Source organism: Lissotriton vulgaris, chromosome 7 (genome assembly GCF_964263255.1).
Source record: "Lissotriton vulgaris chromosome 7, aLisVul1.2, whole genome shotgun sequence".
Lineage (NCBI taxonomy): Eukaryota > Metazoa > Chordata > Amphibia > Caudata > Salamandridae > Lissotriton > Lissotriton vulgaris.
In genome coordinates this window covers 475,189,080-475,211,153 of record NC_141695.1, presented here as the reverse complement: position 1 = coordinate 475,211,153, position 22,074 = coordinate 475,189,080, and the positions used below count along the sequence as shown (strand labels likewise).

At 45.1% G+C, this 22,074-nt stretch overlaps 1 protein-coding gene across 5 annotated transcripts in view; it reads right to left on the bottom strand.

Moving 5' to 3' along the window:
- The window catches only part of LOC147701905 (uncharacterized), a 232,412-nt gene extending 210,438 nt beyond the window's left edge, over positions 1-21,974 (bottom strand). For all 5 annotated transcript variants that reach the window (XM_086930533.1, XM_086930535.1, XM_086930536.1 and 2 more), the window contains exon 1: positions 21,539-21,974. The gene's annotated coding sequence lies outside the window, so the exon portion shown is untranslated. The remainder of the gene's footprint in view (positions 1-21,538) is intronic.
- Positions 21,975-22,074: the final 100 nt, after the last annotated feature.

Here is a 22,074-nt window from a genome sequence, read left to right as displayed (position 1 = left end):
TTTTGTTGATGAAATCGATAACATTTATTCTGAATTTAATAATATTCCTACAATTGTAGACTTGCAATCCAAAAATTCTGCACCACAATGTGATAGCTTCTCTTCGGCCCAGTCGCCGGAAGTCCTTCAAGATAGACGAGGCAACCTGCTCGATGAATGGACTCTACTTGATATCGCCTCCTTTTGTAGCATTCTTAACAGCATTAAATCTGGCTCTCCTAAGGATCCGGTTCCCTCTTCCGTGCCGCAAAAACTGGACCTCCCGATACTCAGTATCAATATGGAACTCCTCAACACATCGTTACGCAAAGGAAGGGTACCAGCAGCCTGGAAACATGCTATGGTCCTTCCTTTGCAGAAAAAGGCTAACTCTGACCCAGAGGTCTTATCAAACTTCCGTCCTATTACCAAGCTTCGTGTTCTCTCCAAAGTCTTGGAAAAGCATATTGACCTTCAGTTGACGAAGTTTGTAGAGTCACAAAACATTTCAGACCCGTCTCAATCAGGTTTTAGAGCTGGCTTTTCCACGGAAACCACACTTTTGGGAGTCACTGAGATTATTCGCCAACATGTCGACATAGGAGACACTGTAGCACTTATTTTACTGGACTTGAGTGCTGCGTTCGACGCAGTATCCCACACGTCTCTTTTACAAATAATTCAATCAAGAGGCATCGTCGGCCCAGCACTCAAGTGGTTGTCCAGTTTTTTGTCTAACAGGTCCTTTCAGGTCTTTTCCTCAATTGCTAGCTTCCAGATTCAGCCTTTCCCGTATGGAGTCCCTCAGGGCTCCATACTTAATCCATTGCTTTTCAACATCTATGTCAGCCCCTTGGCTACGATAGTGGAGGAAGCAGGGCTGCCAATATATTCTTATGCGGATGACACCCAGCTTATTTTCTCTCTTTCTTCCAAAGAGACTTTGATGGGATCATCTCTCCAGCTCGGGCTAAAAAAGATAGCTGACTGGATGCTTGCAAACAAATTGAAACTGAATGGTGGGAAAACAGAACTCCTCCTCTTTGGTGGAAACAAAACTCTCTGGGGCCCCCAACATTGGCCTCCTCAAATGGGTGATACCCCCTCCCGTCACAAATGGCACGCAACCGCGGCGTTATCATTGACAAACAATTGTCCATGAAACAGCAAGCGGTTAAGGTCACATCTACCTGTTTTGTTATTTTAAAATGGCTCAAAAATATCCTCTGGATGCTTCCTTCCTCTACGCAAAAAACGGTCATCCAGGCTTTGATCGTGTCCAGATTAGATTATGGAAACGTGCTATACTTGGGTGCTAGTAAGGAAGTGCTTCGTAAGCTGCAAGTGGTCCTGAGCTCTGCGGCCAGACTGCTTTGCCAACTACCCAGAATGACCTCCATAACAGCATCACTCTGCGAACTTCACTGGCTGAGGATAGACAATCGTCCTAAATTTAAAGCTCTCTGCTACATGCATAGGATAAATATGGGTTCAGCTCCTCACTATCTAGGTGCTTTGGTGCACCATTACCGTCCTTCACGCCTTCTATGATCTTCTAATCAACTTAAATTCCAAGTTCCCAGGATTAAACGAGCTAGAATGGGCAGTCGCTCTTTTGCCCACCTGGTTCCTTCCCTGTGGAACTCACTTCCATTTCATTTACGTTACAAAACAAGTTACCATAATTTTCGCAAAGATCTAAAAACATGGCTTTTTAATCAGTAGTGTTGAGGCCCTTTTTTCTCATTTTAGTGCGTGTCCGTAGGAGCTGGGAAACCTCTGGGTAGCTGTGCGCCATATAAATTTAAAAAATAAATAAAAATCGGTACATACAAAGGAATGGAGATAGGACATGTAGTAGTATGAAAGTGGACCAATATTCACAGGAGAATATCGTCAATCTTACTGCTGAAACACATCAACTAAAGTTCCTAATAAGCAAGAAGCATCCTCTATGACAAGTAAAGCCCCCATTATCACATGCCATATTTTAACATTCAGAAGCGGACTAGGATGCCTTGAGTATTCCAGGCAAGATGTCCCTCCTACGACCCTGCAAACATGAGCTATGCAGAAATTTCTGTGATGGCTCAATCTCTTTTTACATATCGACAAGGATGGAGGGGTTGCAGCACAAAAGGCATCATGCACTATACAATTCTAGAAAAAAAAGATTTACCTTGAGAGAATTTTAATTATTAATATAACAGTTTAATTTATGTGAATACTTTGGTTATCAAGAAGCTTTCTACAAGAATTCTAGGTAACACAAGATGTAAACAGAGGACACAACCTGTGAGACAAAGGAGGAATTCGCCTCATTTTAAACAAATGATTTATCTTAAGACTCAGGTGTAATCACGAAACTCGTGAAACGTTATAACAAGGCAGTACTTACTATGTAACTAAAAATACTGCTGTTGCATGAACATCTTGGGTTAAGATTTAGCTAGAATATAAAATAATGCTTTGAAACAGCAATATGTGGTGGCAAAGGTTTAACTGAAATGGAAATGGAAATATTGTTAATGGCCCTTTAAAGGGCCAAAACATGAGGGAAATGTGTTTACCTACTTAAAGCTGCGATCAATCCCTGGCCTCTTTAATTGAAATAGCTGTAAATACAATTTACATATAAAATGGAAGAAAAACAGAACCCCAGACAATCTCATTCTACTAAATTCTTCTGCTCAACACACAGACAACTGATCACATCAGCCATAGTAATATACCAACACACCATCAAAGAAGGCCACTAAAAGAAGTAGAACACTCTTCAAAACAACCAAATACTGCATTCCCCCCTTGCCTGATAATACGATCCCATACTCCACCGATAATGCCAACTATTTCTTCAATTAAAAAATACAAAAGATACATGGACAACACCAAAACTCCCCCTCTTGACACCCTCTCATCAACGCTGTATTACATAATGGTCATCCTCAAAGAACTCACCAAACTGTGCTTGATTTGAGCGGGTGGGGCGCAGAGGGCATTCATATAGGGAACTTATATTTTCTCATCAGACATTGACAGTAAGCAATCAAAGGAAAAACAAACGAAGGGGGAAGAAGAAGGAAAAGAAATGTGGATAAACTGGGCATGAGGTGGATTCCAGACTATGCAGTCTCAGTACTAGGCTCGAAAGAAAATTCATAGCACTAGCCATGAGCTTCTGAGCAGAGCTTTGGGCTCTGGGCACTCATTCTTTTACAAATTGTGCACTATTGCCAACAATCTCAACTCCCTCAAAGTCAATGCCTTTGAAGAGGTCTGACCCTCATCCTTCAGCAAAGCGGTCTGTGGCGAATCTCTATCATAAATGCCCACCACCACTGAAGCCGCGCTTCGTGGCAGTATCTTTCCTAAAGCTCTTACAATAGGCAATATCCTTTCAATCATGGAGAAACGTACAGAAGACCTTGACGGCCTCACCAACTATCTTCCCATCACTCATCTACCTTTCATCTGTAACGTTATTGAAAAAGCAGTCTATGCTCAATTTGAACATCACGTCAACCATCTCCTAGAAGACTATCAGTCCAGCTTCAGATCATGCTGCAGCACGTAGACAGTAAACATACAAGTAACAGATGGCACCCATCTGGGATCAGGTTATGTGCAGACACAGGGAAATAGCAATGGGATAAGGGAGAAAACAGAGACAACGGATATCGTCACTTTGACTTATCACTCTGCTCAGTACTGATATCTATGCGGCATAGTGGATATATAAAGACAAAATAAATGTTTAGTACAACATCACTAGTGTGCGCCATCTATCACTTTCTTCGAAACTCATGTGCCTTCAGAATATCTCTATGTTTTAAAATCTCTTATCTGAAGATGACTATCGGGAAGTCTTGAAAACTGGAATATAAATAATGTCTCTGAAATCAATGTTTTTCAACATTCGGCATTGGCCCCGCAGGGGGAGCGGCGCGAGACGTCTCCCCCTGTGGATTTCGCGCACGATGGTAGGGTCCAGGAGCGAGCTAAGGAGGGAGCGTCAGGGCAGGCTTTTAGTGCGTAGGCTCTGAGGAGATTAGGCGCAGGCAGGTTAGAGAGGGGGATTTTGTTCTTTTAGCGAAATCGAGTGTCAGGCAAGGTAATTTACGAGTGGTTTATTTTAGAGACAGGTTAGTTTTAGTAGTGAAAGGTTTACAAAATGGAAATGAGTTAGCAGCTGGTGGCAGCTTTGCATGTTATTCAGCACGAAGGGAGAGAAGATATGCTGACGCAGGCGGCGCTTCAAGAAATTTTTCCACCTAAGCGTCCCCACAGAGAAAAGCGGCAAAGGGGGTGAAGTATGCCATTGAGGCTTGTCAGCCAGCTTCAGTCAAAAAGGGGAGCAGGAGAGCTCGCTCTTTGAGCGCAGGTGTGGACAAGTCATGGAGACCTGGCGTGACGGGAAAAGTCGCGGCGGTACGCAGGGCTACCTCCCTCACCCGTCCACAAGCGGTGAGTGGTATTGATAGTAGACACAACTTTTCTGAGGGGGATACGCAGGTCATGGGCGCAAACATGGGGGACTCTAAGGCTACTACGCTGGTTGCCCTCAAGAGAAAAGGAAAAGAAAAGGTCGTAAAGAAGCTGGCAGTTACCCAAGATAGGCTGGGTGGCCAGGGATTACCTTTGCTACCCCCACCAATGAGCACTTTGCCTGTTTTTGATGACTCTTGCGTGGACAATGGGCACCCCAATGTCAGTCAAAAATTTATCGTGAGGGGGCGGACGGGCTCTTTGGTGGCTTATTCCAGTGACAGTGACGATGATGAGGACTTTGAAGTGCAGTCCCTCCAGGTTACCCCCCACCTTGCGACACCCATCCAATTGCCTCAGAATAGTAGCGGATTAGTGCGAGTAGCAGAGTTCGACTTGGAAGGGCCACCCTCATCTACGCGGGGAGGGCCCCGGGCTAATCAGCAAGTTGGTGTACCTCAGGAGACGCAGGTGGAGAGTGATTCGGAGTTCGACGATGATTCTGACGGTGAGGAGGAAAGAGAGGAAGACGGAGAAGCTGAGCAAAGAGCTGCAACATTCTCTTAAGGTCAAGAGATCAGGAGATGGGATACCGAGTATTTATTTCCACGTGCTCGCCCTTCACCATATGCCGCAACAAACATGAGGAGCACACATAACAGGAGCGGCAAAGGTCAGTGGGTTTGGGTTGAGCACCCAAGCTCCGCGGACAACCACTTAGAGGGACATAATTCTGCAGAAGACTTCAGTTTTTCGCGAGGTGCTCGCAACATGGCTGATGCGCAGATGGTTGGGTTCCAGAATGTACCATCTGTTCACGCGGCTGGCTCTATTGTATCATCGTACGTTGAGGGGCTTGGTAAGGTATATCCTAGCGAATCCAGAGCGGATTTTCCGCGATCAGACAGACCTCTAGAGCGGAGTTCTGATCTGGTTTGGTCAACCTATGATGGAGGGGTTGGAGATGAGGCTTGTCCTGGTACTAGTGGGGGGTCAGAGATGAGGGGTGCTTTTAGTCAAAAAGGACAGGCTGAAAAACCAATAAAGGGCAAGAAAATTGCGCAGAATAAACAAACCGTCTTGGGTACAGCTGGTAAAGCGCAGAAAAGGGCATGGGGGGCAACAAACTCTTCTTTATTGTTTCAGAGGTCAAGTGCGGACACTTCTGCAGTGGAGCTGACCCCAAGAGATTATCAAGAGCGGATGTCTCCGACGGAGCTGCAGCAACGAGCGGTACAGCTGCCATGCGGTAAGCCTCATTGGTGGGCAGTGTGGGATGATGGACGGGATAGAGGGGCGAATGTACGAAATTTACCGGTGGTTAAAATAGTAGGGGAGAAGGACGGTAGGAAGTGTGTGTCGTTAGACAATTCAATATCATCTGGAGTACTGATACCGCTTAGTGCACTAGGTGCAGGAGAGTCCCCGCAGGGGTTAGTCACTCTGGAGGGAGGGCGTACACAGGATGCGGTGTCAGATCAGATAGTCTCTATTAATGTTAGACAACGCCTTCCTTACATGGGCCTTGCGATGCCCTTGGGCTCGCACTTATCGGATAAGACCAAGCAATGTATATGGAATCATGAGTTTGTTGACATCTTCAAATTACTTCACCGTGATGTGCAAGCCAAAGAGGGTTCAAAAGAGGAGGAATGGGAGTTAGCGCGACGTCCCAGGGTGCCTCGTACAATCGAGAATTGGACCTCAGCCTTCCTGATATATGCAAGTATTTATTGCGAAAGATATCCGGAGAGGTCCGTTGCCCTATATAAGTACATGGATATCGTCAGAAAGGCGCAGCTGCACTTTGGGGGATACTCATGGTTAAACTACGATGAGGAATTTCGAGCCCGTATCAGCATTTGTGCTGAGAAGCCGTGGGGGGACGTGGATTCCGAACTTTGGCTCCAATGGATGTCCACGTCTCACCCATCGGCGACAACACACACGGCAAGTCCCGCTCATTCTGGAGCGGGTGCATGGGGAAGGAGTTTCACCTCAGGTACGGGATCCTGTTGGAACTACAACCGGGGAATGTGTACTAGACCAATGTGCCACTTTAAACACGACTGTTCCCAGTGCGGAGGTGTCATCCGCTCACACAATGTGGTTCCTCAGCGGTTGGCTTTGGCGGCCACCGATTCTATGAGCAACAACGATTTCCAGAACAGGGTGGCTGGGCAGCTAGGGGAAGAGGCGCCTCTTTCCCTACTTTTCCAAAAGGCGCCTACACCAGTTAAGTTAGCCGGTTTGATACCTTGGTTAGACAAATATCATGACACTGACGCAGCAGCTCATTTGTTTTGGGGGTTTCGAGAGGGCTTTAAGCTGGGATATCAGGCCCCCGTCAACAGAGGTGGGCTGATAACTTGCGTTCGGCTAAGGGGCTGCCGGAGGTGGTCCGTAAAAAATTAGATGCAGAGATCGAGGTAGGTAGGATAGCGGGCCCTTTCCAGCATTGTCCTTTGCCGAATTTGATAGTGTCCCCTCTTGGAGTCATTCCCAAAAAAGCTACTGGCGAATATAGGATGATACAACATCTCTCCTGGCCCGAAGGGGGTTCCATCAATGATTCCATATCAGCTTTAGATACCTCAGTGTCATACACGACAGTGGATGAAGCAATGGAATTAGTAACAAAGATGGGCAAGGGAGCGGAAATGGCTAAATGCGATATCCAATCTGCCTTCCGTTTGCTACCCATTCACCCTTCTGATTTCGAATTGTTGGGGATGTTTTTTCAGGGACATTATTATGTTGACAGAGTCTTACCAATGGGATGTGCGGCTTCTTGCGCGCTGTTTGAGATGTTTAGCACATTCCTACAGTGGATCTTTTCACAGATATGTACAGAAGGTATCAGTTGTCATTATTTGGACGATTTCATTTCCATTCTGATGCTGCTGGATCGAGTGGTTTTGGAATTTTCTGGGAAGGAAGGTGGTGCGCCGAGGGTTGGCCAGAGCATTGGAAAAATCAAGGCCGAAGCATTGCCTTTTTAGAGCTGTTTCCCCTTATTGTGGCTTTGTTAGTTTGGGGTCACGAATTCCAAAACAGATCTGTGTTGTTTCACGTAGATAACACAGCAGTAGTAAATTTGGTGAACAATCAGAAGGCCAAGGATGTCAGAGTGTTGCAACTGTTGAGAATGTTCATGCTTTTGAGTTTGCGCTTCAACATGATCTTCAAAGCTAAGCATGTCCCTGGGGTTAACAATTCCATTGCTGATGCTCTTTCCCGCTCTCATTGGCAGAAGTTCCGCGAGCTGGCGCCAGGGGCAGATCTCACCAAAACGAAAGTGCCACCCAACCTTTGGGCCCTAGGGGAATGAGGATCGTACAGCTAGTCGAGCAGTCAATTGCCCCTTCGACTAGAAGAAGTTATGTACAAGCATGGCAGGAGTTCTTACACTATACACAGGTGGTAGGCGGGTCAGGACATGTGGGAAATGAGAGGGGTAACATTTGTGATTTTGTTCTTACGTTGATAGACAAAGGGTTATCTCACACAACCATTGCTGGAAAGTTGTCAGGTTTATCTTTTTATGGTCAGCTGTTGTGGGGTTTCGACCCAGTTGATAATAGTTTGGATAAAAGAATGTTGAGGGAACTCCAGCGGAGGATAGTTAAGTTCCAGCAGCCACGAGCTCCCATTACATTTGACCTATTGCAACGATTGTTGCAGCAGTTGGAGTTGTTTTGTTATGACCTTTGGGAGGTTGGGCGTTTTAGGTTGGCCATGATTTGGATGTTCTTTGGTGCGTTCAGGGTTTCTGAAGTGATGGGTGCGGGGAGAGACAGAGGTTTATCCAGCACAGAGATTTCAGTCATGGAACACAGGATAGGAATATGGATTAGGAAGTCCAAAACTGATCAGTTGGGTCGGGGTACATGGGTCTTTCTAAATAGCAGCGGTATTTCATACTGTTGCCCTGTACAAGAATGGGTTCAATTTTCTTCTTTGCATACTTTTAAACAAGGGCACATTTTCGTTCACGAGTCTGGAGACAAAATAACTAGTTCTCAATTCTTAGCTGTATTGCGGAGAGCATTAACTTTTTTAGGAGAGAACCCGCAATGCTTTGCCACGCATTCATTTCGTATAAGGGCAGCAATGGAGGCAGCTAGGTTGGGACTGGGTTTAGATGTGCTGAAGCGTATTGGCAGATGGAAGTCTAGCAGTTACAAAAGATATGTGCGAAAATAACTGTTGGGATGATACTGCGCTTGATTGCGTCAGACTAATTGTTATTTTCTTTCAGGTACTGTTCGGGGAGAGAATTCGAGATTTAAAAGACAGACGTGGATGGTAGGCCATTCATTTGTGAAATGGGCAGCCCTGTTTGCAGAAAAACAGATTTACGGACGATCCCTTGGTATTCCTAGCGCCCAGCATGAATTGGTATGGAAGGGAAAGGGAGGGATGAAATGGTCTGACTTGTTCTCAACGTTAACGCAGATGTTCCATATACGAGTTTGCCCGGACTATCTTCTTATCCATTTAGGTGAGAACGATTTGGTGAAATCATCAGGTCTCACTCTCATCAAACAGATGCAACTGGATTTAACGGTCCTCAAAACAAATTGGCCGACCACTCGCTTAATATGGACAGAATTCATTTATAGACAATCATGGCAACAGGCCAGATCTCATGCGGCGGTTGAAAAGGCTAGACGTAAGTTGAACAAAGCCATGAGAGTATTTTGCAAGGTCATGCAGATTGGGGTTCTGGTACATGAGAATATCACAAGCAGCGAAGGTCATCTCTTTCGAGATGACAGAGTTCACCTGTCACATTTAGGCATGGCCTACTATTTGGTTGAGATTAGGGATATGCTGGCTCAGGAATTGCAGGTAAATCTGTGGTGCAACTCAAAATTGTGAAGGGATTTAGTTTAGGTATTTAGGTGGGGTCAGGAAAACTCCTTGGTTTTCCTGGGTGGCATAAAATCCTCGGGGAGGAAAAGTCTAGAGCGGGCTTCTCCAGTTATTAGGTAGCTAGGGGGACTTCTACAGAACAATTGAGGAGAAAGATGGAAAGAAAATGTTGGGGAAGTTATGTTAAGTTTGAATACAAGGAAATATATATATTTGATGGTTTCGGTATAAATTCAGATTTATAATAAAATAAAATGGTTTCGTGTTCAATTGCCAAATTACATGTTATAATATCCATGAATGATTATCTTGTGGGAAATTCATACATCCTGAATAAAGTGGCCCTTTCTGCTATAAGAAAGCGAGTGGTCTTGAATTTGTGGGCGAAACTCACTCTCTCTATGATAAGGTAATCACCCACGTACACACTCTCAGTTACTGGCCTTTATTCAAAATAACTTTTATGAAATTGTAATGCAACACACACTCTTTAGAAATAAATATCTCACAATGAAAACCTATTAGTCTTTTCATTAAAAACATTGCCACAATCTCTATTACATTATGTGCACTACCAATATTTCAAAAGTATTGTAAATTGGAAAAATAATTTATGTTGTCTCATGTAAATGTTATCTAATAATGTTCAATAAAATAATATACACAAGTGTGAATTTTTATTTACAAATCTAGGAAGTTTTATAAAACATATACTTAGCCAAGGGGAGGATGTTTCAGAAATCTACTTGTCTGCTTTTGTGGCAGGCATGAGGAGTCACATGTTAAAAGCCTTCTCATTATACCAGAGCACTGATAATAGCCTCTCTGATTATGTTAGGGTTCAAATTATCTCACGATGTGTATTCTAGCAAGACTCTGATGTTGCCACCATTTTACAAAGCTATATACAGCGGCTGGTGGTAAGCAGAATGTAGTAGATCCTGGGCTGGAATCTGTGAAGCTGTGTTCACTCTAACACTTACTTGACGCAAAGCCTCTGACACTTTGGGACAACTTCCAGCCTTTCCTTCCCTTGACTGCACCAAAAGCAGGCACATTTGGAGTATGATGTGTGAGCGGCTGCCTTGTTAAGGTGAGTCCCATATCATGACTACTGCCCACAGATAACAGTAAACCCTCCTTCCTGATACCACTGGAACACTAGGCTGCCTTTGACATCATGGATCACCCCACCCTCAGCTGCACGCGGAAATCCAAATGGAATTAACTGGAAATGCCCTTCACTGGTTCTCCCACCAATCCAAACAACACCAGTTTATTCATATGGATACCTTCAGGTCCCAGAAGAGCCTGAGCACCTGTGGCGGTTCCATGGATTCCATATTGAACACTGTCATACTTACCCTCTACATAGAGCCCCTTGGCTCTACTCACAGATAAACAGAAAACATCAACATTCACCAATATCCCAACAACACAAAACTATTTTTGAAAAGCTCCTCTATCCCAGACAGCTAATGCCTAAAACAAGTCTTCACCTAATACAGACCTTGATGTCTAGCACATACCCGAAACTTAACCCCAATGAAAGAGAATTACTCCTAATTATTAAGAATAACAAGTGTCAATTAGTTGAAAACTCGCTCAATGACATAAACATGTACTGATATGAACGCCAACTTTCACCCAGTGCTAGTAATTTTGAATCACCCTAGAAGCCAATCTCAAAAACAAGGAATATATTCATAACCTATCCTGAAAGGAGCGCCTCGGTTCATAATGTTCACAAATCTATTATTCAAGTAATGGTTTCATGCAAAAAAAATGGCTGGCTCATTGCAGGATTTATCGAACCAGCCGGGAGAGAAGGCGTGCTGGGTTTGAACGCCCTACGAGTCAGGTGAGAACAGGGAACAGGAGGTCTACTGTGTTTGCGGCAGAGCTGAAACTGCTTAACGGGAGGGACGGTTTTATTCCTTTAACACAGCAAAGTACGATTTTTTTGGTTAATATACCTTTCAGAAGCGAAGCAAACTTGTGGGGGTGACTAGTAACACGATTTCAGGAGGGGGGTTCTAAACGAAAACCCCGCACCATGGTCGACATAATGTTAACAGCTATGATTGGACATAGCGCTTGATGAGTAGTAGCATGGGATATTATTATACGAGTCAAACTTGACTGCACATTTGCATATATATTTTTTGCATTACGGAGGGGTGCTGGTACTGTGTTTAGCACACCTGGTTAGACAACTAAGTTGGGGCAACTCGCCCAATTGTAATGGGCTTGGGACACGAAAGTGTGTGTTACTTTCTATCACATATATATTTATTGTTTTGTAGAAAACTTCCTCATTAAAGGGATTGATGGAACAGGAAATTCGGAGCAGATTATCAATACATAATTTGGAGGTATGTTTTCTGTATCAGTAATTTTAAGGGTACTGGTTACTGGCGCTTGGGAGTTGGAGTAGTTGATTGGATCAGACAAGACCATTGACACTGAAGGGGGGGAGTGATGGGACACTATTAATATATTCGACTTTGGGAGATTGAATTGAAGGGTATTGACTAACTGCAATTATAATGAATTTGTATTATGACTTTTAAGACATATCTGAACATATTCTGATCAACTGTGATTATAATGGATTGTATTAAGATGGTATGTGAAAGCATGATATGTACTCACGAAGCAGTGATGGGAACCAGGTGCACAGCACAGAATTATTGTTATATTGGTACAAGGGAATTTTACACCCTTGGAACCAGGAAGGTTTTAAAGATTGGCTATAGGCAGGCATTACTGTTTAAGAATTGAGTTAATGTAATAATTGTGGGGCCACTGATTGATTCTTGTTTTTGAAAAAGAGGAACACCAGCAATTTTTTCATTGATGTATTATGTTATGTTATGTTAACATTTTGATTAAGCGCAACAGCTGCCCCAGCAAAGAGGCGTCCCGGCGCTGAGGAACCACAGGAGCTATACTAAAGAAGGAGAAGGAAGAAAAACAGGGAATCCTAAGGAGAGGGGAAGAGATGGGTCTTAATAGCTTTCTGGAAGGCAGACAGGTTTTCCAAAGAACGAATATTCAGTGGCAAGGAGTTCCAGAGCTTGGCTCCCAAAACCCTAAAGGAGCGACCGCCAATACGGCAAAGCTTTGTACGGGGTACAGTCACTAGGTGCTGGCCTAAGGAGCGCAAATTGCGCTGTGGCACGTAAGGTGTTAGAAGCGGGCGCAAAAGTTCTGGACATCCGGATTTGAGGATCCTGAATGCCATGGTGAGGGTTTTGAACTGAATATGAGATTCAATGGGCAGCCAATGCAACTTTCGAATGGTAGCTCTGACCGAACATCTGCGGGAAAGACCCACCAAGGCTCTTGGCCGCAGAGTTCTGCACGCGTTGCAATCGCGCTATCTCCACTTTGTTGGCGCCCAGAAGTAAAACACTGGCATAGTCCAAACGGGAGAGAATTGTGGATTGAACAATGAGTTGGACTTTAGAGTTTTTTGTGTGGGTCTGGAAACTAAGCGAGGAGTCTATCCAGACGCCCAGATTTTTGACCAAGGATTTAGGTGGTGGAATGGTGCCCAACGAAGAGGGCCACCAGTGCTCATTCCAATAGCTGGTATTCTTCCCGAGGAGCAGCACCTCCGCCTTGCCTGCATTAAGCTGCAGGCAGTTGTCCGTCATCCACTGGGCTACTGCAGCCAGGCCCTCCCTAAATCTCGAGGCCTAAGGAGAAAGACCTTCAGTGAGAGTGATGACCAGCTGCGTGTCATCTGCATAGGACACTAGCGTTACGTCCCACTCCTTAGCCACTGCCGCAAGTGGGTGCACATATAGATTAAAGAGGGATGGGCTAAGTCCTGAGCCCTGAGGGACTCCCTGGCCGATGGAGTGGGACTGGGAGAGACACGGGGGAGCTGACACCCGGAAGGATCTGTCCTTCAAAAATGAGCGGAACCATTCCAGGGCAAGACCGGTAATCCCTACTGTCGCCAGACGATTTAACAGAATGTTATGAGAGACCGTATCAAAGGCTGCGCTGAGATGTAACAAAATCAGCGCAGCACTCTGACCGGCATCGAGAATTGTCCGGAGATGTTCAGTCGTGGACAGGAGGGCAGACTCAGTACTGTGGCCCGGCCTGGACCCGTTTTGAGATGGGTCCAAGATGTTATTTTGATCTATATGTTGGGACAGAACATTGTTTACATGAGCCTCCGCAAGTTTAGATACCCATGGGAGCAGCGAGATGGGTCTGAGGTTTTCTAGTTTGGAAGGGTCTAGAGTGGGCTTCTTAATAATGGGGGAGACCCATGCTTGTTTCCAAACAGTCGGGACACTAGCCGAAGAAAAGGAAAGATTAAGTATAGAGGCCAGGGAAGGTAGAAAATATTCTAAAGATTCAATAAATTGAGCCGGCCTCATAGGGTCTGCTGGGGAGCCAGACTTGACTTTCCTGCAGAGTTTAGTTAGATCCTCATACGAGATTTCTAGTATAAGCATCAGTGTGGTGCCACTAATAATAGAGTTAGTGGAGTTAGGCGGGTCAGAAAAGTGCTGCGGGAATGATCTGTACATTTTTTGCACTTTTTCTACAAAGAAAGTGGCACGGTCCTCACACTGCTGCGTGGAGGTAATACTGGCGCCAGGGGTTCTGCTCCTCTGCAGTTCTTGCACCAATTTAAAAATAACTTTGGTGGGATTCGGGCTAGAGTTGATTTCTTCTGCATAGAAGGAGGCGCACGCGGAGAAAATAGCTTTATGATAGAGTTTTTGTTTGGACAGATATGATGCTTTATCCCTATCATTATAATCCCTTCTCCAGATTCGCTCGGCTTTTTTACATTCTTTCAGCATGGATTTCTAAGTATCATTATACCATGGGTTGGAGGGGGAGCTGCGCCCCTTAGTCCATTTGGCTGGAATGAGGGCATCTAGTCCTCTAGTAATCCAGTCATGGAAGGCAGCGTATGTCATATTGATATCCATATTTGCCTCATAGTGGAATTCTCCTAGAGTAGAGTGGAGGTCGCTGGTTAAAAGTTTATGCCAAGGCCTCTTTAGGCGTTGAGTTGGCTTGTCCTTGTTGAACGTTTCCCTAACCATCATAGTAATTTTGATTAGATAATGATCTGTCCATCCCATAGGTTTGGGCACGTCTGTCCTAACCTCCGGGATGTTAGTGAAGACAGGGTCTAATACATGCCCAGCCGAGTGTGCGGCAGTCTGAATTAAAGAGTTTAATTGTAAGGCTGCAAAGTCCGCCAGGAGGTTTTTGATGGTAGGGTCTTGAGTCAAGTCAAAATGGAGATTAAGATCCCCAAGTATAGTGAAGTTGGCCGAACCCACCACCAAAGAGTTTGCCACCTCAAGGAGAGCTTCGATGAACTTAGAAGCAGGTCCAGGGGGTCGATAGATGTAAAGCCCTGACTGGACAAAGTGAGGGCCCGTCGTGATCTTGAATCGAGCACTTTCACAACCCCAGATATCTTCCTTAGTAAAGGAGCAAATATATTGCTTTTTATAGAGGACTGCTATGCCGCCACCTCTAGCGTCTCTATTTAGAATCTTCATTAAATAGCCCTCTGGCAACGTGAGGTTCGGTAGACTAGTCATGTCATCACAAAGCCAAGTTTCACATAAAAAGAGAATGTCAGGGTTCTCATCAAGTAGGAGAGTATTTACCTCTAAGTGGTGTTTTACAAGAGACCTAACATTCAGTTGGAGGAAGGTAAGAGGGGTATATTTAGGCGAGCCTAATCTGTGCTTAGATAGGCAGGGGCTGGGTGTTGCGAAATCACAGGACTTACATTGTAAGCATGTCTGTCCAAGGTGGCCTGATATCTCATCACAGCGCTGGCCAGGGTTCAGGGCGAAAAGAAGCTCCCTATCATAATGGTGAAATTCCCATAGAGCTTGGCCAGGGGGACAGGCGAGAGGCGATGACTTGGCGATGACGGATGATGACGGGCGTAGACGGGCTTGCCTTAGGCTCGCCTTCTGCGCGCAGACGGCGTGGCCGCTGCGTGTGGCCGCTGCGCTCGTCCGCTGCGCGTCTGGAGGATGCACATGATTAATAGGGAGGGGGGGACGACGATGGGAGGGGCGTGACCTCAAAAGGGGCGTGGCCTTGAGGATCGCCGGTAATGGCGGCAAGAAGTGTGTATGTTCTGAATTCCGCGGCAGCGCTAAAATCCGCTGCGTGGGCTGTTTAGGAGCAAGCTTCTGCCCTGAATGATGCCAGGAGAAGAGTAAGGTGAGTTAAAAACACACACAAATTAGTGACTCTCAAATTTTTAAAAGAAGTACAAGTCGCGCTCCCGGCTTCCGCCTCAGGAGAATAGTGATTCTAACCAGGCGCTTGCAGTCAGCGTCTTTTAAAGGTCTGGGCGGGGGGCGTGGCCTCGAGGATCGCCGGTAATGGCGGCAAGAAGTGTGTATGTTCTGAATTCCGCGGCAGCGCTAAAATCCGCTGCGCGGGCTGTTTAGGAGCAAGCTTCTGCCCTGAATGATGCCAGGAGAAGAGTAAAGTGAGTTAAAAACACACACAGATTAGTGACTCTCAAATTTTTAAAAGAAGTACAAGTCGCGCTCCCGGCTTCAGCCTCAGGAGAATAGTGATTCTAACCAGGTGCTTGCAGTGAGCGTCTTTTAAAGGTCTGGGTGGGGGGCGTAGCCTCGAAAGGGACGTGGCTTCGAGGATCGCCGGTAATGGCGGCAAGAAGTGTGTATGTTCTGAATTCCGCGGCAGCGCTAAAATCCGCTGCGCGGGCTGTTTAGGAGCAAGCTTCTGCCCTGAATGATGCCAGAAGAAGAGTAAGGTGAGTTGAAAAGACACACAGATTAGTGACTCTCAAATTTTTAAAAGAAGTACAAGTCGCGCTCCCGGCTTCCGCCTCAGGAGAATAGTGATTCTAACCAGGCGCTTGCAGTCAGCGTCTTTTAAAGGTCTGGGCGGGGGGCGTGGCCTCGAGGATCGCCGGTAATGGCAAGAAGTGTGTATGTTCTGAATTCCGCTGCAGCGCTAAAATCCGCTGCGCGGGTTGTTTAGGAGCAAGCTTCTGCCCTGAATGATGCCAGGAGAAGAGTAAGGTGAGATAAAAACACACACAGATTAGTGACTCTCAAATTTTTAAAAGAAGTACAAGTCGCGCTCCCGGCTTCCGCCTCAGGAGAATAGTGATTCTAACCAGGCGCTTGCAGTCAGCGTCTTTTAAAGGTCTGGGCGGGGACCGTGGCCTCGAGGATCGCCGGTAATGGCGGCAAGAAGTGTGTATGTTCTGAATTCCGCTGCAGCGCTAAAATCCGCTGCGCGGGCTGTTTAGGAGCAAGCTTCTGCTCTGATTGATGCCAGGAGAAGAGTAAGGTGAGTTAAAAACACACACATATTAGTGACTCTCAAATTTTTAAAAGAAGTACAAGTCGCGCTCCCGGCTTCCGCCTCAGGAGAATTGTGTTTTATTGTAATTTACATCCCTGATGATGTCCAAGTGTGGACGAAACACGTTGGCTGATTGATTTGTTACTTACTATATTGTGTGTACCGAACAATTTGAAAGCTTTTTAAATAAACCACAGAGTTTAAAATTCATCAAAGACTGCCTATGAACCTTTTTTTGCACAAAACCATTACTTGAATAATAGATTTGTGAACATTGTGAACAGAGGCGCTCCTTTCAGGATAGGTTATGAATTCTTGCTGATTAGTGGCCCAGTGGGGGTGGGGCGATTGTAAGTTGAGCGTGGATGAACTACCTAATCGACTAACCGGTATTACACACCAGTGCGCACACCTCCTATCCCTCACTGCCTAGCGAGTTGGATGAAACAAGAAAAATATTGCCAACAAAACCTAGACAGCTGAATACCAGCTTTTTCCCCTTAAGAAGGTAAAACGGTTGCTCCCAGAAACCGACATCAGAACTGCTGTTCAAACCCTCATGCTCTTGCATCTGGATGGTAGCAATGTCCTGCTCCACAGACCCCAGAAACCACACTGACACACCTCAATAAGCGCCTGTATAAATACGACCACACTTGTCCCCACCCAGATGCAACTCTGTACCAACTTAAAACCAGCTACATATAGAAAGATAAAGTGGGAAAGAAAATGTTATGAAAAGAAATGCGGAAGTGTAAATGAGAAGACAGTGTGAGAATGATAAAGTTTGACAATCGAGAGGGGAAGGAGTAATAAAGAGATTGAGATTGGTCATACCGGTCCGCTTTAAACATAACAGGTAAAAGTCGGGGCAAGTGAAGAGGAGTTATAAAGGTTGAAACCAGAGGGGTGCACTAAGAGAAGAGAAAAAGAAGCTATAAAGTTAGAGGAAGAAAGAAAATGATGTTAAAAAGAGGAGGAGAAAACAGTCATTCACCCTCCATGTGATCAGTTTCAAAGCAGTAAAAGCAACCGTAGGTTGGTACAGGTTTTAGGTTATGTATAGCCATTCCCTTGTGGCCTAACTGCACTGGCTCTGGTTCCAGGTAGGCAGTACAAACGACAATGTAGCTCTAGCATGATTTCTGAAACACAATGGTATGTGAATGCTAACATGACTACTCTCAAATAACCTTTGTTGCTAGTTGGAGAGAATCCATTCACAACTATGGATTTATAGAACATATGAGCTGTCAATCACTTGCTAACAAATGGGGCTGGAAAAGTCACCATGTGCCCTAAATGCACCTCCCCCTCCGTGGGTGGAGGTACCCTTCCAAATACTCCTTAGGGGTACGGCTGGCTGATGTAACTTCCTGTAATCTTTCACTGAGTAATAAAACAATTGTAATCAGACACACCACTTAAACAAGTTGGACACCCTTGCTAAGGAGCACTTACCTGGGAGTCCTTAATGAGTGCACTCTTGTGGATTGTCCCTCTGCTGCTCAAATCCTACTTAGATCCATACTTTTCCATCTTTAGGACGAATGGCAAGGCACCATGCGTATATACCGTTCATGCTACTTCATTGTATTCCAAAATTAAGCCCAACTACATTACAGCAGTGACAAAAGGGGGGGTATGTACAAGGAAGTGGGGGAGAGAGGTGTTGGCCTTCCTGGCTTAACGCCTCTCTCCGCCACTTCTGAAACGCAAGGCTGCACCATATTTACAAGAATGGGGTGCAGCCTTGCGTTTCCCACGGAGATGGCGCTAAGTTTAGCAACTTAGCGTCACCGCAGGCACTCTTGCACCACAGTGCAAAGGTGTCTGAGTGCAGGGGAGGATTTTTATGTGTAGGAAGGTGTCCCTTCCTGCACATAAACAATTCTAAAATGCCATTCTGTCACTTTTATGTGTACTGCTTCATACAGCACACATAAAAGGGACAAAATTGATTTTTTTTCTAGATTGTTTGTGTACAGGATGGGACACCTTCCTGTACATAAACAATCCATGGCATTTTGCTTTTTCTATGTGGGCGGCCTTGTACAGCACATATGGAAAAAAACGAGCAGAAATAATGCATTTCTCCTCTTTTCGCCAACTTAAGACCAGGATTTACCTGGTCTTAATTTTGGCGCTGCCTCCTATGTACGCCACCCTTGTACATAGGGGACAGCATCAAAAACAATGGGTGTTGCGGTGGACTGCCCACTGCAACACCCACTGCCCACCCATTTCACGCTATGCATAGAGTGAAAGCAGGCCTTATTTACAAGGCAGCGTGGCTTAACCCCTTCGATGCGGCCGCGATTCCCCTGCTGTGCTGTAAACAGCACGAACAGGGGCGGGCCGTGACGAACCCCAGCCGTCATCAGCACACGAGCACCGTAGTGCATGACGGCTGGGTTTCGTCATGAGCATGGAAGGGGTTAACGCTGCCTTGTAAATAAAGCGCAGCCCCTGCCGCCACCACAGCGTCAGTAAAAGTGACGTTGTGGTGGCAATAAGAGCTTGTACATATAGCCCTAGGAGTCCATTCCACTATGACGCACAACATTACACACTTCCCACAGTTTTTTTATTATTGTCATTCTATTTTAGCACTGCCGGTGTCATGAGTATGAAACCGAGTTTGTTGTAATAGATGTCCCATTTTGTCAAGCATGCTCAGTTATTTCAACATAAGACTATGTCTTCATCATCTTTAGGAATCTGTGACCCGATTTCCTGAAGAAGGCGCTGCCATAGGGCCGAAACGCGCGTCGAATTAATTTCAGTCTTGCCACATATCTAACGATTGGATTATACAAAGATTTGCCCTTATCTATAACTGTGATTTTGATGTATTGTATATTATCTGCCCAAAATCATTTGCTTTTAATTAATCTCAATATTGTAACAACACACATGATTAGATTATACAATGATTTCCTCTCATTTTAAACTGTGATTTTGATGTATTGTACACTGTTTATTTAAAATTAGTTGTTTTCAATTTATTGTGTTTTTATTTCCTCATCTTTTAATAAAATCGATTTTTTAGATAATTTATGCCTGCTTTACACTATATGCTCACAAGTACTTGAATGACCAACCAAGTTCAAGTTCAAAATATATGTTTATTATGACCTTAGTCTTTAAACAATACAGTGAGTAACGCCGATTTGAGTATGCGACATAAAATTGTACACTTATTTTTAAAAACGTGTCCATTAAAATATCATACACACCATTATTAAAACTACATAATTTATATACAAATGTTAAAACCTATACACTTTCTTATCCCTCCAAGAGTCTCTTCTGCTAAGATAAAAATACAGTAATGCAGGTTATTCTTTGGCCCTCAGCGCACCCAGGGCCTCCTTTAAGAACTTCCCGAGGGCTATTACAATATCCAAGTATGGAATTTCAGAAAGGAGTCTGGCCGCCTGAAACCTTGTTTTTACCTCATATTTTAGGAATATTGGGCGCAGCCACCTTTTCCTATATTCTAAGAGTACCGCTCAGTCTAGCAGGAAATGCATCAGGTCCCCCTTGGTTCCCAAGTAGCACCTACAGTGACCTTCCTCATCTAGCATTCTTATATTGAGGTCTCTGTTTGTTACCCATGGGTTGATACCAATTCGAAGCCTCAGTATCTCTTGCCTGAGTCCACGATTGGGTAATCTATCGAGATATGGGAACCAGTTTTCCTGGGGCCACGCATTTAGCATGTGTGCCACAGATTTTTTCTTAGTTAGGTAACCCATGTCAGTTAATTTCGAGACCTCTTTCCCCCTTTGCTTCAAATCGCCTTTGGCGATAAGTATTTGATATGAGCTCAAATCTAAATCGATCTCTAGTGCGTTGCAGATTCCCTTCAATTTTTCCCTACTGGACTTTGCCCATTTTAACTCGCTTTTCTGAATTTCTTTACGACACCAATATGCTACTTTTTTACTTTCGGGGTCGTCTAGTCTCTTCCAAAATCTGATCACAGCCATCTGGGTTAAAGTTACCCAAGACTTTGTACCTAATTCAGTTCTGATGGCTTGTATCATTGCAGATTGAGGAAGAGATAGGAGCCTTTTTATGCAGTTACCCTCCATCGTGACCAACCAATCATTGATGCATAGCAAATTTTTGACTGTCTAGGAAGATACCCACATAGTGCTCTACCCTGTCCTAGAAGTTCATTACTTTACCAGGGGATCCTTGTTTTTTCATCATATAGCTGCCTCCTATGTACGCCACCCTTGTACATAGGGGACAACATCAAAAACAATGGGTGTTGCGGTGGACTACCCACTGCAACACCCACTGCCCACCCGTTTCACGCTATGCATAGAGTGAAAGCAGGCCTTATTTACAAGGCAGCAGGCGCAGCCCCTGCCGCCACCACAGCGTCAGTAAAAGTGACGTTATGGTGGCAATAAGGGCTTGTACATATGGCCCTAGGAGTCCATTCCACTACGACGCACAACATTACACACTTCCACATACAACACATTCACAACCTACACCCTTTCAACCAAACAAGATATATGAATGAATAGCATTCCACTCTAGCTCCTTTTCCCACCGTGGCACCCCTAGGCACAGCGAGCTATGATAAGTTAAGAGTACCACTGATTCTGGTCAATGACGCGTGATGCCATAGAGCACATTACAGTTTAACTCTTTACCACAAGTCACTCACACTTGTGTATCGTGCTATGTGTCCACTAATGCGCCTTTCCGCCTCATCGGGGAAAAGCACGCCATAAAAGCGACACCAAAACAATACACACATCCACATCCACTAGACATAGTTGGCATGGATCCTGTCAACATAGGAGCACTGTACCTGTCAATCTACAGGCTCCAAAATGAGGGTGAAGTCAGATGTTTAGAGGCCGATCCCATGAAACTCAAAGGAGATTTAAAAAAGGTCGTTCTGCTATGCAAAGAAGATCATCCCTATAGAAGTCTCAGATTCATTTGGCTGGTTTAATAGGAGTGCGAGTATTACTAAAAGGACGGTGACACTCTTCAAATGAAGGCAAGCAGACAGCTTAGCGAGTCCAGGGCCGGGCGAAGAGCGGCGGCTTTGGTCGCAGATACAGGACCACTCACACCGGCAAAGTATAGGGCGGGACTTGAAACAGGAGCGAGGCTAGGACCTGGCCGGGTATAAGCAAAGAGGCGAACAGCTGGAGGGAATGAAACAGGAGATGACGTACTCATGATGAAAGTACAATCCGGGTGGTGCTCGTGTACTAAATCGCGCGCAGAAGCCGATTCGTGGCAAAGTCTGGGTCTAATAAGACTGAGCTTGCCTTGGTGACAAATCTGTTCACGCGCACTGATTGACTTGAACCGCGTCACTGTCCTGCTTGCCTA